The sequence below is a fragment of the Marmota flaviventris genome, chromosome 15, assembly GCF_047511675.1.
Source record: "Marmota flaviventris isolate mMarFla1 chromosome 15, mMarFla1.hap1, whole genome shotgun sequence".
NCBI lineage: Eukaryota > Metazoa > Chordata > Mammalia > Rodentia > Sciuridae > Marmota > Marmota flaviventris.
In genome coordinates this window covers 28,117,284-28,127,815 of record NC_092512.1, presented here as the reverse complement: position 1 = coordinate 28,127,815, position 10,532 = coordinate 28,117,284, and the positions used below count along the sequence as shown (strand labels likewise).

The 10,532-nt window shown below is 32.8% G+C and overlaps 1 pseudogene; it reads right to left on the bottom strand.

Moving 5' to 3' along the window:
- Positions 1-5,211: 5,211 nt before the first annotated feature.
- LOC114102669 (elongation factor 1-alpha 1 pseudogene) lies at positions 5,212-6,634 on the bottom strand (annotated as a pseudogene).
- Between the last annotated feature and the right edge of the window lie 3,898 nt (positions 6,635-10,532).

The following is a 10,532-nucleotide window of genomic DNA, read 5'->3' as shown; positions in this document are numbered from 1 at the left end:
AAGCAAGTAGATGCAATGTAGACATGTTCAAAGACCACAACCCAAGTGTGTACCCACCAGTGAGTGAATAAACTACACATTGTCCATACAGTAGAACTCTACTGGGCAATGAAAGGAATCAAATATTGATACGTGTACAAAAAGAATGATTTACAAAACAATTTTATTGAATGAAAGAAGTCAGTCAAAAATGGTATCATTTCATTTATATAAAGTTGTAGGAAATGCAAATTAATCCATATTAACAGAAAGCTAATTGCTGTCTGTGCAGGGGTTGGGAAGGTGTCAAAGAACTAGAGGTAGATTACAAAAGGGTTAGAGGAAACATGGTGATTAGAGATGTGGTCATTATCTTGATCTGGGTCAGGATTACATGGATAAACATGCCTAAATTTATTACCTGTACTATTGAAATATATGCAGTTTACTGTATGTTAATTATGCCTCAAGTAAGCTGTTATGAGTATTCTGGACATCCAGAATAGTATTTGGTGGCTATGATCTATAAAGTCAAACCATATAATGAAAACAAAAATTAAGGACACATAACTAATAAGTAAAATTTTACTGCTTGTAGAGAGCAATTTGTGGAATCACAATTATAAAAAGTAAGATTTTTCTCTCCTAGGATATTCATAAATCTGGAGACTATGTGTATAATATATCACAAATCTAATCAATTTAATCACAGATTTAATGACTGATTACATACTTCCTAAATACAACCTTGTGTGTGAATGAATCATCATATCTAAAGTGATGTTCATTTTTAGAATGTAAAGAAATTGTGATGGGCATAGCATGAGGACAAAACCACCAGCATTACCGAAGCACTTCCCTTCGTCAGATCATGATACAATTTAAATATGGATTTGCATTTTAAAAAAATCACTCTGGATTGAGAATATGATTATTAGAATTCCAATATAGTAGAAGTAACATGGCCAATGAACAGCCCAATATTCCAGTGGAAAGATGGCAATATGATAAGAGTAGAGTGAGGTTTAAGTGAAAGTATAAACATAGGACATATTTTGGATGGAGAGTTAAAAAAAAAATATTTTCCCAAGAATTGGATGAAAAGAGAAGGGAAAGCAGGAAATTAAGAATTCTTATTAAGTTTTGGGGTTGGGTGACTAGGTAGACTTTCTTCCTACATTTCAGTGTGTACAAACAGGTCTGGATAACAAAAACAAGAATCTTAAATATTATTGTCTGCTCCACATCTACTACATAAATCATTGGTTCATATTTCTGACTGAATTTATCTACCGAGGCTGAGGCTGAGAAACATTGATAATGGAACCATCTTGTAAAATAATGTATTTCTAACTTCAAGTGTTTTTAAGCTATCCTGAGACATCTGTATCTGATCTAACTATAGTTATTAACTTAATCCTTTGGAGCATACTATTCATAGCAATGAATCCACACAGACTGGTTCCAATTTGTTTTGAGATCAAAATAGCAGTTTGTCAATTTACTAAATTTCCTTGAATTTGGTAGATATTAGCCAGCGTTTATCTTTTAAATATAACTTAGATAACATGAATATGGATAATGATATTTTAGAGTTTTTAATTTAATATAACTAATATAATTAATTTAATATAACTAATTAAAAGCAATATCTCTAACTCACAAAGCAAACCTAGATCTGAAAACTTTTATTCCAACAGTGAACTGAATTTATTTACCAGTAGGTGGCAGTCTTGTCTCACAAAACTGAGAGTGGAGCAATTGCTTATTGGAAATTCCATTAGTGGGATTTCTATTAAAAAAAAAAAAGGTAAAATAGCAGAGATTTATGTCAAGAAAAAAGGGCAATTAATGAAATTTGAAGGCAGAACACAATACCACCTTCTGAAAATGCATATAACAAAAACAACTGGAAATAAGATTAATCACTTCTTCCAGATATTTCATGTTGATACAATAGTGGCCCCATAAGAAATGAGCAAGGAATAAAAAATAAATAAAAGATATAGATAGTGTTTATGCCATGGATTTCTCTTCTTACCTTATTTTTTATGTTTTTTGATTGATGTGTAATAAAAATATATGGTACATTAAAACCAAGAGTAATGGATTTTTCTTCACTAAGTTGTAATAAGTGGGAGTTGATGAATTAGACAATGAGTGGTCCAAGTTGGACATTACCTGTGTGCCTTGGCTTTTGTCTCAATGAGGCATTATATGATTTAGAACTGTCCTGAGATCATCTCTGTTGAGTAGTTCAAATATGGCCATTTTAGCAGGGTCCAGGGTATTCACTTTTGACTGGGATAAAATTGTACTTATGATAAATTAATCATAAGGTGTCATTTAAAAAATTTTTCTTAAATTATTCTAAGAGATATTTATTGTATCTGGATTACTAATGCTTTGTGTGTATGCCACTGTCTGAAACTTTCCTCTGTTCTTTAGCCTTGTAAAATCATGTAGATAAAAACTCATGGGAGTGACACAAAATTCTAAGTCAAAAAGATGAAGAATAGGGGTTAATTTGCTTTAAGAAAAACAATTTTAGTTAGAATCTATACACAGGGAGAACATTGATACACATGGGTGTGCATTTCATGCACAGACCTATGACTGTTACACATGTACATTAAACATATATGCAAATTGTTAACCTGGGTTTTCTTTGTAAGAGAGAATTAGTAAGGAGGTGGATTGACAAACATGAGGCTGGCTCCCCATTGCCCAGAACATTTAAAGGTGTGTGTTAAATACATAACACATATGTATTTAACACACACCTCGTTATGCATATACATAACGAGGAAAAAACTCATCCCCATTAAATAAAATGCCCCCTCCATAAGCATCTTAATGTATTGCTCAAAGATGTGGTGGCTCAAGATGGAAAGAGAAAATGTGAAGTGATTTGTACATGTTAAAACCTCCTGAAAATTTTCTCTACTCTTATTTTTACATATACGTTACAGTAAAATTAAAAGAAAAAAATTGCTGCTTATTCTGTAAAAGTCACTGAAAGTTAGATTGAAATAAAATTTCAATTTACTCAGAAATTCACCTCACCCCTTATTCCTTACATATGTGAAGTAGGCTAATTTCACTCTGCTTAGTGAAAATCAGAGACCATGTTCTAATGGAAAATAAAAACTAAACTATTGCCAGGTAGCCAGGCCAGTGACCTGAGCTGGGTTCACAATAGCTGGTTCTACCAATAACTTATGAAAATGGTGAAAGAAGCACGCAACACACAGAAATACCTTTTGCTTTCAGGAATCAGGGACGGCTCTCAACCTTAAGGATCCATTGGAAAGAGAGAGCAAGCCACCTGAAAATCCTCTATTTATTAGGGAGAAAGACATTTGAGAAAGTTCAACCTAAATGAGGCAAGAGATTGGGTTTCAGGTTTTTGTTTGAATTAAACAAGTCTCATTGTGTGATGCCCACTCCTAGAGCATCATTCCTCTGCCATGTACAGATGAGATCCACCTGTTTTGGCACGTCTCACACCTCAGTCAGTCAAGTCTAAGGGTCCGTGCTCACTTCTGTATGGCAGCTTCTGACACTAAACAAAGTAAAGTAAAGCAAACTTTCAACAAATAATTTCAATCACTGACCTGTAGTGTCTCTTCAAATAGGGATGTACAATTTGAATGGTATAACTCATTAGTCTTGGATACAGCTAATTGACTGCAGCCTAATGTCAACAGCTAGAATTGGGTGAAATTATGAAACTAAATAATAATAATAATAATAATAATTATTATTATTATTATTATTATTTTAGTTATACATGGACACAATGTCTTTATTTTGTTTATTTGTTTTTATGTGGTGCTGAGGATCAAACCCAGTGCCTCACATGTATGAGGCAAACGCTCTGCCACTAAGCCACAACCCCAGACCCTGAAACTAAATCTTACATTGTATGGTGTTTCTGGGAGGGATGGTGACTTTATTTTCATCATTATTTCAATTTTAAACATAGTGTTTGTTTTTGTGAAAATTCAGAAAGAAAACTGAAGGAATAGGAGAAGGAAAATAAATGGAAAAAGTTAAGTCACATTGAGTCAAGATAAGAAAATATATTTAATAAAATTTTAATAGTACATATTTTACACAAATCACATGAATATGGTGATTGATAACTAGAGACGAAGTATGGGAAAAGGAAAAGAATTCCAAGTTAGTTAAGTATTACCTTATTGGCATTACTGTGGTGCACATTTTTCAATCTCTTCCCAATAGAACATTCCTCCAATCATGGTCACCACCTGTGAGGTCACTACTATCATCTCTTGCCTAGACCACCTCTGTAGTTTGTGTAGCGTCATCCCTGCTTCTGCTCTTGATTTTTCTCTAATATTCTGGTCACATATCTGAATCAACATTTGTAAGTGGGATGCAGAAAGGCCACTGGCTTCCCCATGTTCTAGAACAACATTTACACTCATGACCATGACCTATGCACCACATATGAGCAATCCCTGCCAACCTCTCCATCCTGAAGTCCAACTACCTCCTTTACACACCTCTCCTTTCATTAGTGTCCTATCCAGTGCTCACTAAGGTGGGGATCAATGAGCTCCTTTAGTTCCTTGGATTCCAAACATTTTTTTTTTCTTTATGACCTCTATATCTACTCTTTCCTCTATACAAAAACTCTTTTAAACCTTTGTGGCCATATCTCACAGTTAGAAATAGATTTTCTATTATGACCCACTGTGTGTATGTGCATGTAAAATTGAAATGAGAATGAAAATTTTACAAAACAATATGTATCCTTATTTTTGCCATATGTAACATCTCTGCTTTTATTTTTTATTTTTCTATTTTATTTCCTTAGTTTGCTGAAAAGAATACATACTCTGTTTTTAGTATAGGAAAATTTAGGGGAAAAAAAGATTGCATTTACCCATGAGCAAATCATACATACATATGCACTTAGATGCTTTATTTTATTATTATTATTATTTTCTTATTAAACTTTTATTTTGACTGGTCTCAAAATTATGTGACAGATTTTTGGTCAAGTTGTTTCCATTAAGAAGTACTAATTTTAAAAACGAATAACTTAAACTGACACACACACAAAAAAAAAATGGTCAGCAAAACATTCTCCCTTCCATCTGAAGGTTTTACGATGCATTGTTATCATTAACCAGTCTTTTACTATTAATCTTAAATGGCCAATTGAGAGAAACAGTTTTGAGATTGTTCTTCCACTACTAATTAAGACTGGGGTGGCAGGTGTGGGGTTAATGCTTGTTTAGCCTTCCAAGCTTTCTGGGTACACTTGGTGATCTTGCCAGCTTCAACAGCCTTCTTGTCCACTGCTTTGATGACACCCACAGCAATTGTCTGCCTCAGATCACAAATAGCAACACAACCCAGAGGAGGAGTCAGAGAAGCTCTCAACACACATGGGCTTTCCTGGAACCATATCAATATCAACAATGGCAGCATTACCAGATTTCAAGCATTTTTAGGACTGTCTTCCAGCTTCTTACCAGAACAACGATCCAACTCTTTTTTTTTTTTTTTTTTCAGCTCAACAAATTTGCAAGCAAAGTGAGATGTGTGATAATCCAGTGCAGGGGCATACCCAGAACTTATTTGTTCTAGATGGTTCAGGATAATCACCTGAGCAATAAAACCACCTGCTTCCATTGGTGGATTATTTATTGCTGCCAGAAGCAACATTGCCAAAACTAACATCTGTGATGGACAGGTTTTCACATTGAAGCCCATATGGTCCCCAGGAAGAGCTTCACTCAAATCTTCATGGTGCATTTCAACTGACTTTACTTCAGTTGTGACATGGACTGAAGCAAAGGTGACCACCATGGCAGTCTTGAGAACATAAGTCTCCATTTAACCCAGAGGTGTAGTACCAATATCACCAATTTTGTGGACATCCTGAAGAGGCAGATGCAAATGATTTTTAGTTGGACAAGTTGGTGGCAGGATGCAGTTTCAAGCTTCAAGCAGTGTGGTTCCACTGGCACTGCCATCTTTATGGGTGACTTTCCATGCCTTGAAACAAGGCATTTTAACATTTGGCTTCTGCATGTTATCATCATTCTAACAAGAAATTGACACAAATGCTACTGTGTCAGGGTTTTAGCCAATTTTCTTAATGTATGTGCTGACTTAATGATTTCCTCATCTCTTCTGACTGTAGGGTGGCTCAGTGAAATCCATTTTGTTAACACCGATGAGTTGTTTCACAGCTAGTGTGTAAGCCAGAAGGGCATTCTTATGGATTTGCCTATTCTTGTAGATACCAACTTCAAATTCACCAGTATCATCAGTAACAATTTGGACAGCCAGTCAGCCTGAAATGAGTCTGTAATCATATTTTTGAAAAAGTCTTTGTGTCCTGGGGCATCAATGATAGTCACATAATACTTTCTACAGGGAGATATCAGTGGTGATAGCATGCTCACACTCAGCTTTCAATTTATCTGAGATTCAGGGATACTTGCCGAAGCTCTTTTCCATCTCAGCAGCCTCTTTTTCAAAAATTCCAGAGGATTTTTTTTTGTCAATCAAATCATATTTGTAAATCAGAAGGCCAGTATTGGTGGACCTGCCCAAATATACCTATGTGTCCCATGATAATCAACTTTACATGAGTCTTTGCCTTCCCCATTTTGCCTTTGATTTAGTGATAGTTTTGGCAGCAAACCTATTGCAAAAAAAAAAAAAAGTTTTTATCTTATTATTAATGACTGGTCATGACCCATTTAATTGAGTCTACAAGCCATTATTATTTTGAAACTCACAATTGAATTACACTTTTTAAAATTTTTACTCATAACCAGCTATTGCCATTCCTTAGGTCTAACATTAAATGTTGCTATCTTTTTGTGATGTTGCAACTGAAAATCAAAGAATGGATCCAAACAGTACTAATTCATGGAAACAGTAAATAAAAATTAAAAAGAGTTAATAAATGTAAGTAAGCTTCTACACAGCAAACTTGACATAGTATATGCTAACTATAAAGTAACATCATAATTTTGATATATTTAGAATGGGAAAAAACAATGTAACAGTTCCTGCCATTCTTGTAGAACTTTCTCTAGGCTCCTTAAGTAGTACATGAGCAGCTATATCACTGACCTAAGTGATTAACAATTTATTTTTAAAATGCTAGCATGCAGTAACATAAAAAAAAGAAAAAAAGAAAGAGAAACAGGGCCTTATATGACCTCAAAATATTATTAACAGCAAACTATAATTTTCAACTAATATCCATTTTCCATCTTTTTGAGAATAGACCTTCCACTTCCTTTAAGATAACAAAGGAGCAGCTAAAAGATCACGTTTCCAAAACTCTCCATAACTAGGAATGACATGCAACCAAATTCTAGATGGTGAGCTGCAAGTGAAAGTGTTGTGCAGTATTTAGAGAAAGGCCTGGAAGTAAAATTTCAATGAAATGGGCAACTTTCTTCTATCTTCTCTTATTCTTGGTGACTATAATGCGCCTATGTAATATGCCTACTATGCAAACTACAAGGAGCCTCCTGATTCCTTTTGAAAAGAAACCCAAGAAGTCATGGTGATAAAACAAAAATATTGAAGTTGTCTTTGTTTTATGTAAGGAAAAAAAGTATCTTCTTAATTTAAACCACTATTATTTTGACATTTTCATTACATGCAATTGAACCTAACACTTTCCTAAATTGACAAATTATATGTCATTAGCTGAGTCACTTTTTCATTGATAAAACTCAGTCAAAAATTTATTCTGTAGCAAAATGTCAGCATGAATAAAAATGGTAAGATAAAAGCTGATACGTTGAAAAGTATTGTTGGAATGAATATATATATATTATAAGCATATATATAAAATATATATTTATATATCTTTTGGGAAATATTTGCTTCAAAGTTAAGTTACTTTATTTCTTGAGCATAACAATTCATAATTCAAAATCATTACCTTGTCTTCTGAAGATGTTACATAGATTTGGTTTCACTACATTTGCAATTCACAATTTTCATTGGTCATTTTATTTTTCCTACTTCAAATGTGACTTTTATCATCAAAATTGTCAGTCAGCAGTTAATCTTATGTTTTGATATCATGTTTACTGGCTAAATTATTGTAAAGTGGGACACATTCTAATTAATATGGCAAGATATTGGAGGGGCTGGTGAAGAATTTTTTTTTTTTCACAGATCAGCTGCTAGTTATAGCTGTGTTGGTTAAAAGATATTTTGTCCACAGGAATGTAAAAATAACATATCTGTCATGCAACTTTATTTTTATGATAATTCTTTGATTCTTCAATCAACTATCTGTCAATCTAATTTAGCCTTTTAAGTTCATAAATATCCTACTCAATATAATTAATATGCTTTTATGTTCTGAATATAGACACATCACCTATATCAGATAAACATTTAAACATTGCTTTTTCCTGTACCTCCAGGAACCAATCATTTGGGGCAAAGGTGAACTCTGGGTCATAGTTTTCAGCTAATGGTAAAGTTGAATCAAGATAAAGTTCAAGTTCAGTTTTGCAAATCTCCTTATCCTTATCAAATTCCAGAATTGTCAGATTTCTATTAAATCCAGACTGACTGCAGTGAGGAGTTGGGTGAGGGACGGGAAGTTTTATTTGAACTTGTTTATGTAGGCTGGGTTATTCCTGACTGTTGGTTTAATGATTAATCTTGGTTCATTTCTATAGTAACACTAAGGAGAACTTAAAAACTGATGTTAAGCTGGCCTACAGGGCCATAATAAAAATGTTTCATTTTTGTATTCTAAGTGAAGAAGACATTACATAGATTTTTAAAAGTCATGAATTTGGTATGTAGTAGTAAGTATTAATAATCAAGGTAACTTAGGTTTGCAATGCAGATGAACTAAATAGTCAACATATTTAGGCTGAATTATATATTGTATTTTGTATCTATATTTTATTTGCATTTTGATTTTGTCATCAATGCTCATCTATTCAGTGTCTGAGTGTCATTTAAAATCTCTTTTCAGAATATCAGCTATTTGCTTTTGATATAGGCAGAAGCCATCTTTAAATAGCATGTATGTTATAAATTTACTTGGGACAGTTATTAGTAATTTCAAAAACACTTTCTCATAGACTTAGTATCTTAAAAATATGTCTTAAGTTATTCTACAACAGAATATTTGATGGTGAAGTAGCTGAAATCTAGTTTATTAAAAAATTAAATCATAAAATGTAATTATATTATATAAAAAATTGAATGATATTTTTAATGTGTTGCAAGCTAGTGTTTAAAAATGCACAGGTATTTTATATACTTAGATGATGTTAATATCTTTAACTATCCATCTAATATAAGCAACCAATTCCCTTCCAAAAAATGCATGGATTTCAGTGTAAAGCATAGATTTCATTTAATTAATTTGAAAAACTAGTATGATGATCACTAACAAGTTTATTATAGAATATTAAGTCAATATACAAAAACTTTGATGCAGACAATTTAGAATATATATATGATATTTAACATTTTTCTTATGAAAGGTAGTGTTTGGATTACATTTAAAGATCAAATTAGAAAATATATTTAAAAATTTCCCATTTTGTTTATCAAATGCTCATTCCATCATATTTGTTTTTATTTCATAAAATTCATTTACATAAAATCTTCCAAATATCTCTTTTTAATGGATGATTTTTTTAGAAATCCTTATTATGTTAGTTACTTTAGCTATAAAAATGACAACCCCATCACCATATAAATCATTTTATATATTTAAAATAGTCCCTCTTTATTTGTGGTTTTCTTTCCCATAGTTTCAGATATCCATGGTCAACCACATTCTGGAAATATTAAACAGAAAGGTCCAGAAACAAACAATTTACAATTTTAAATTATTTACCATTTCTATATTGTATAATAAAATCTCACACCATCCTGCTCTTTCTAGTCCAAGATGTGAATTATCCCTTTGTCCAGTGTATTCAAGCTGTGCACATTACCCACCCATTAGTCATTTAATAGCCTTCTTGGTTATCAGATCAACTATCATGGAATTGCAGCGCATATGTTCGAGTGACCCTTATATATGTGAAAATGCCTGTGTCAATCACCTCACTTCATGTCATACATAAGCTTTGTAGCATTATTTATAAGCTTTTATAAATAAGCTTATTATAAGCTTTGTAGCATCTTATACCATCAAAAGAAGAAAAAGAGTGAGTACTATAGAAGCAATCTACAGGGTGTTTTTGGAGACTGTAATTCACATGATTTACAATACATTGTATTGTTTTAATTGTTCAATTTTGTTCCTAATTACTGTTATTAATCTTTTGCTGTTTCATATTTATAAATTAAACCCTATCATCTGTATGTATAGAAAAAATAGTGTGAATTGTGTTCAGCATCCTCCTTGGTTCAAAAGGTCCATCTGTGGATATTGGAATGTAAGGGGGGACTACTGTGTTTTCCATATTTTTGCAATAATCCACACCCCACTGAAAGGAACTTGAATGTCCCTTTAGGATATTAATATGCTTCAGTTGCTTATTAAGCCAGGCTTT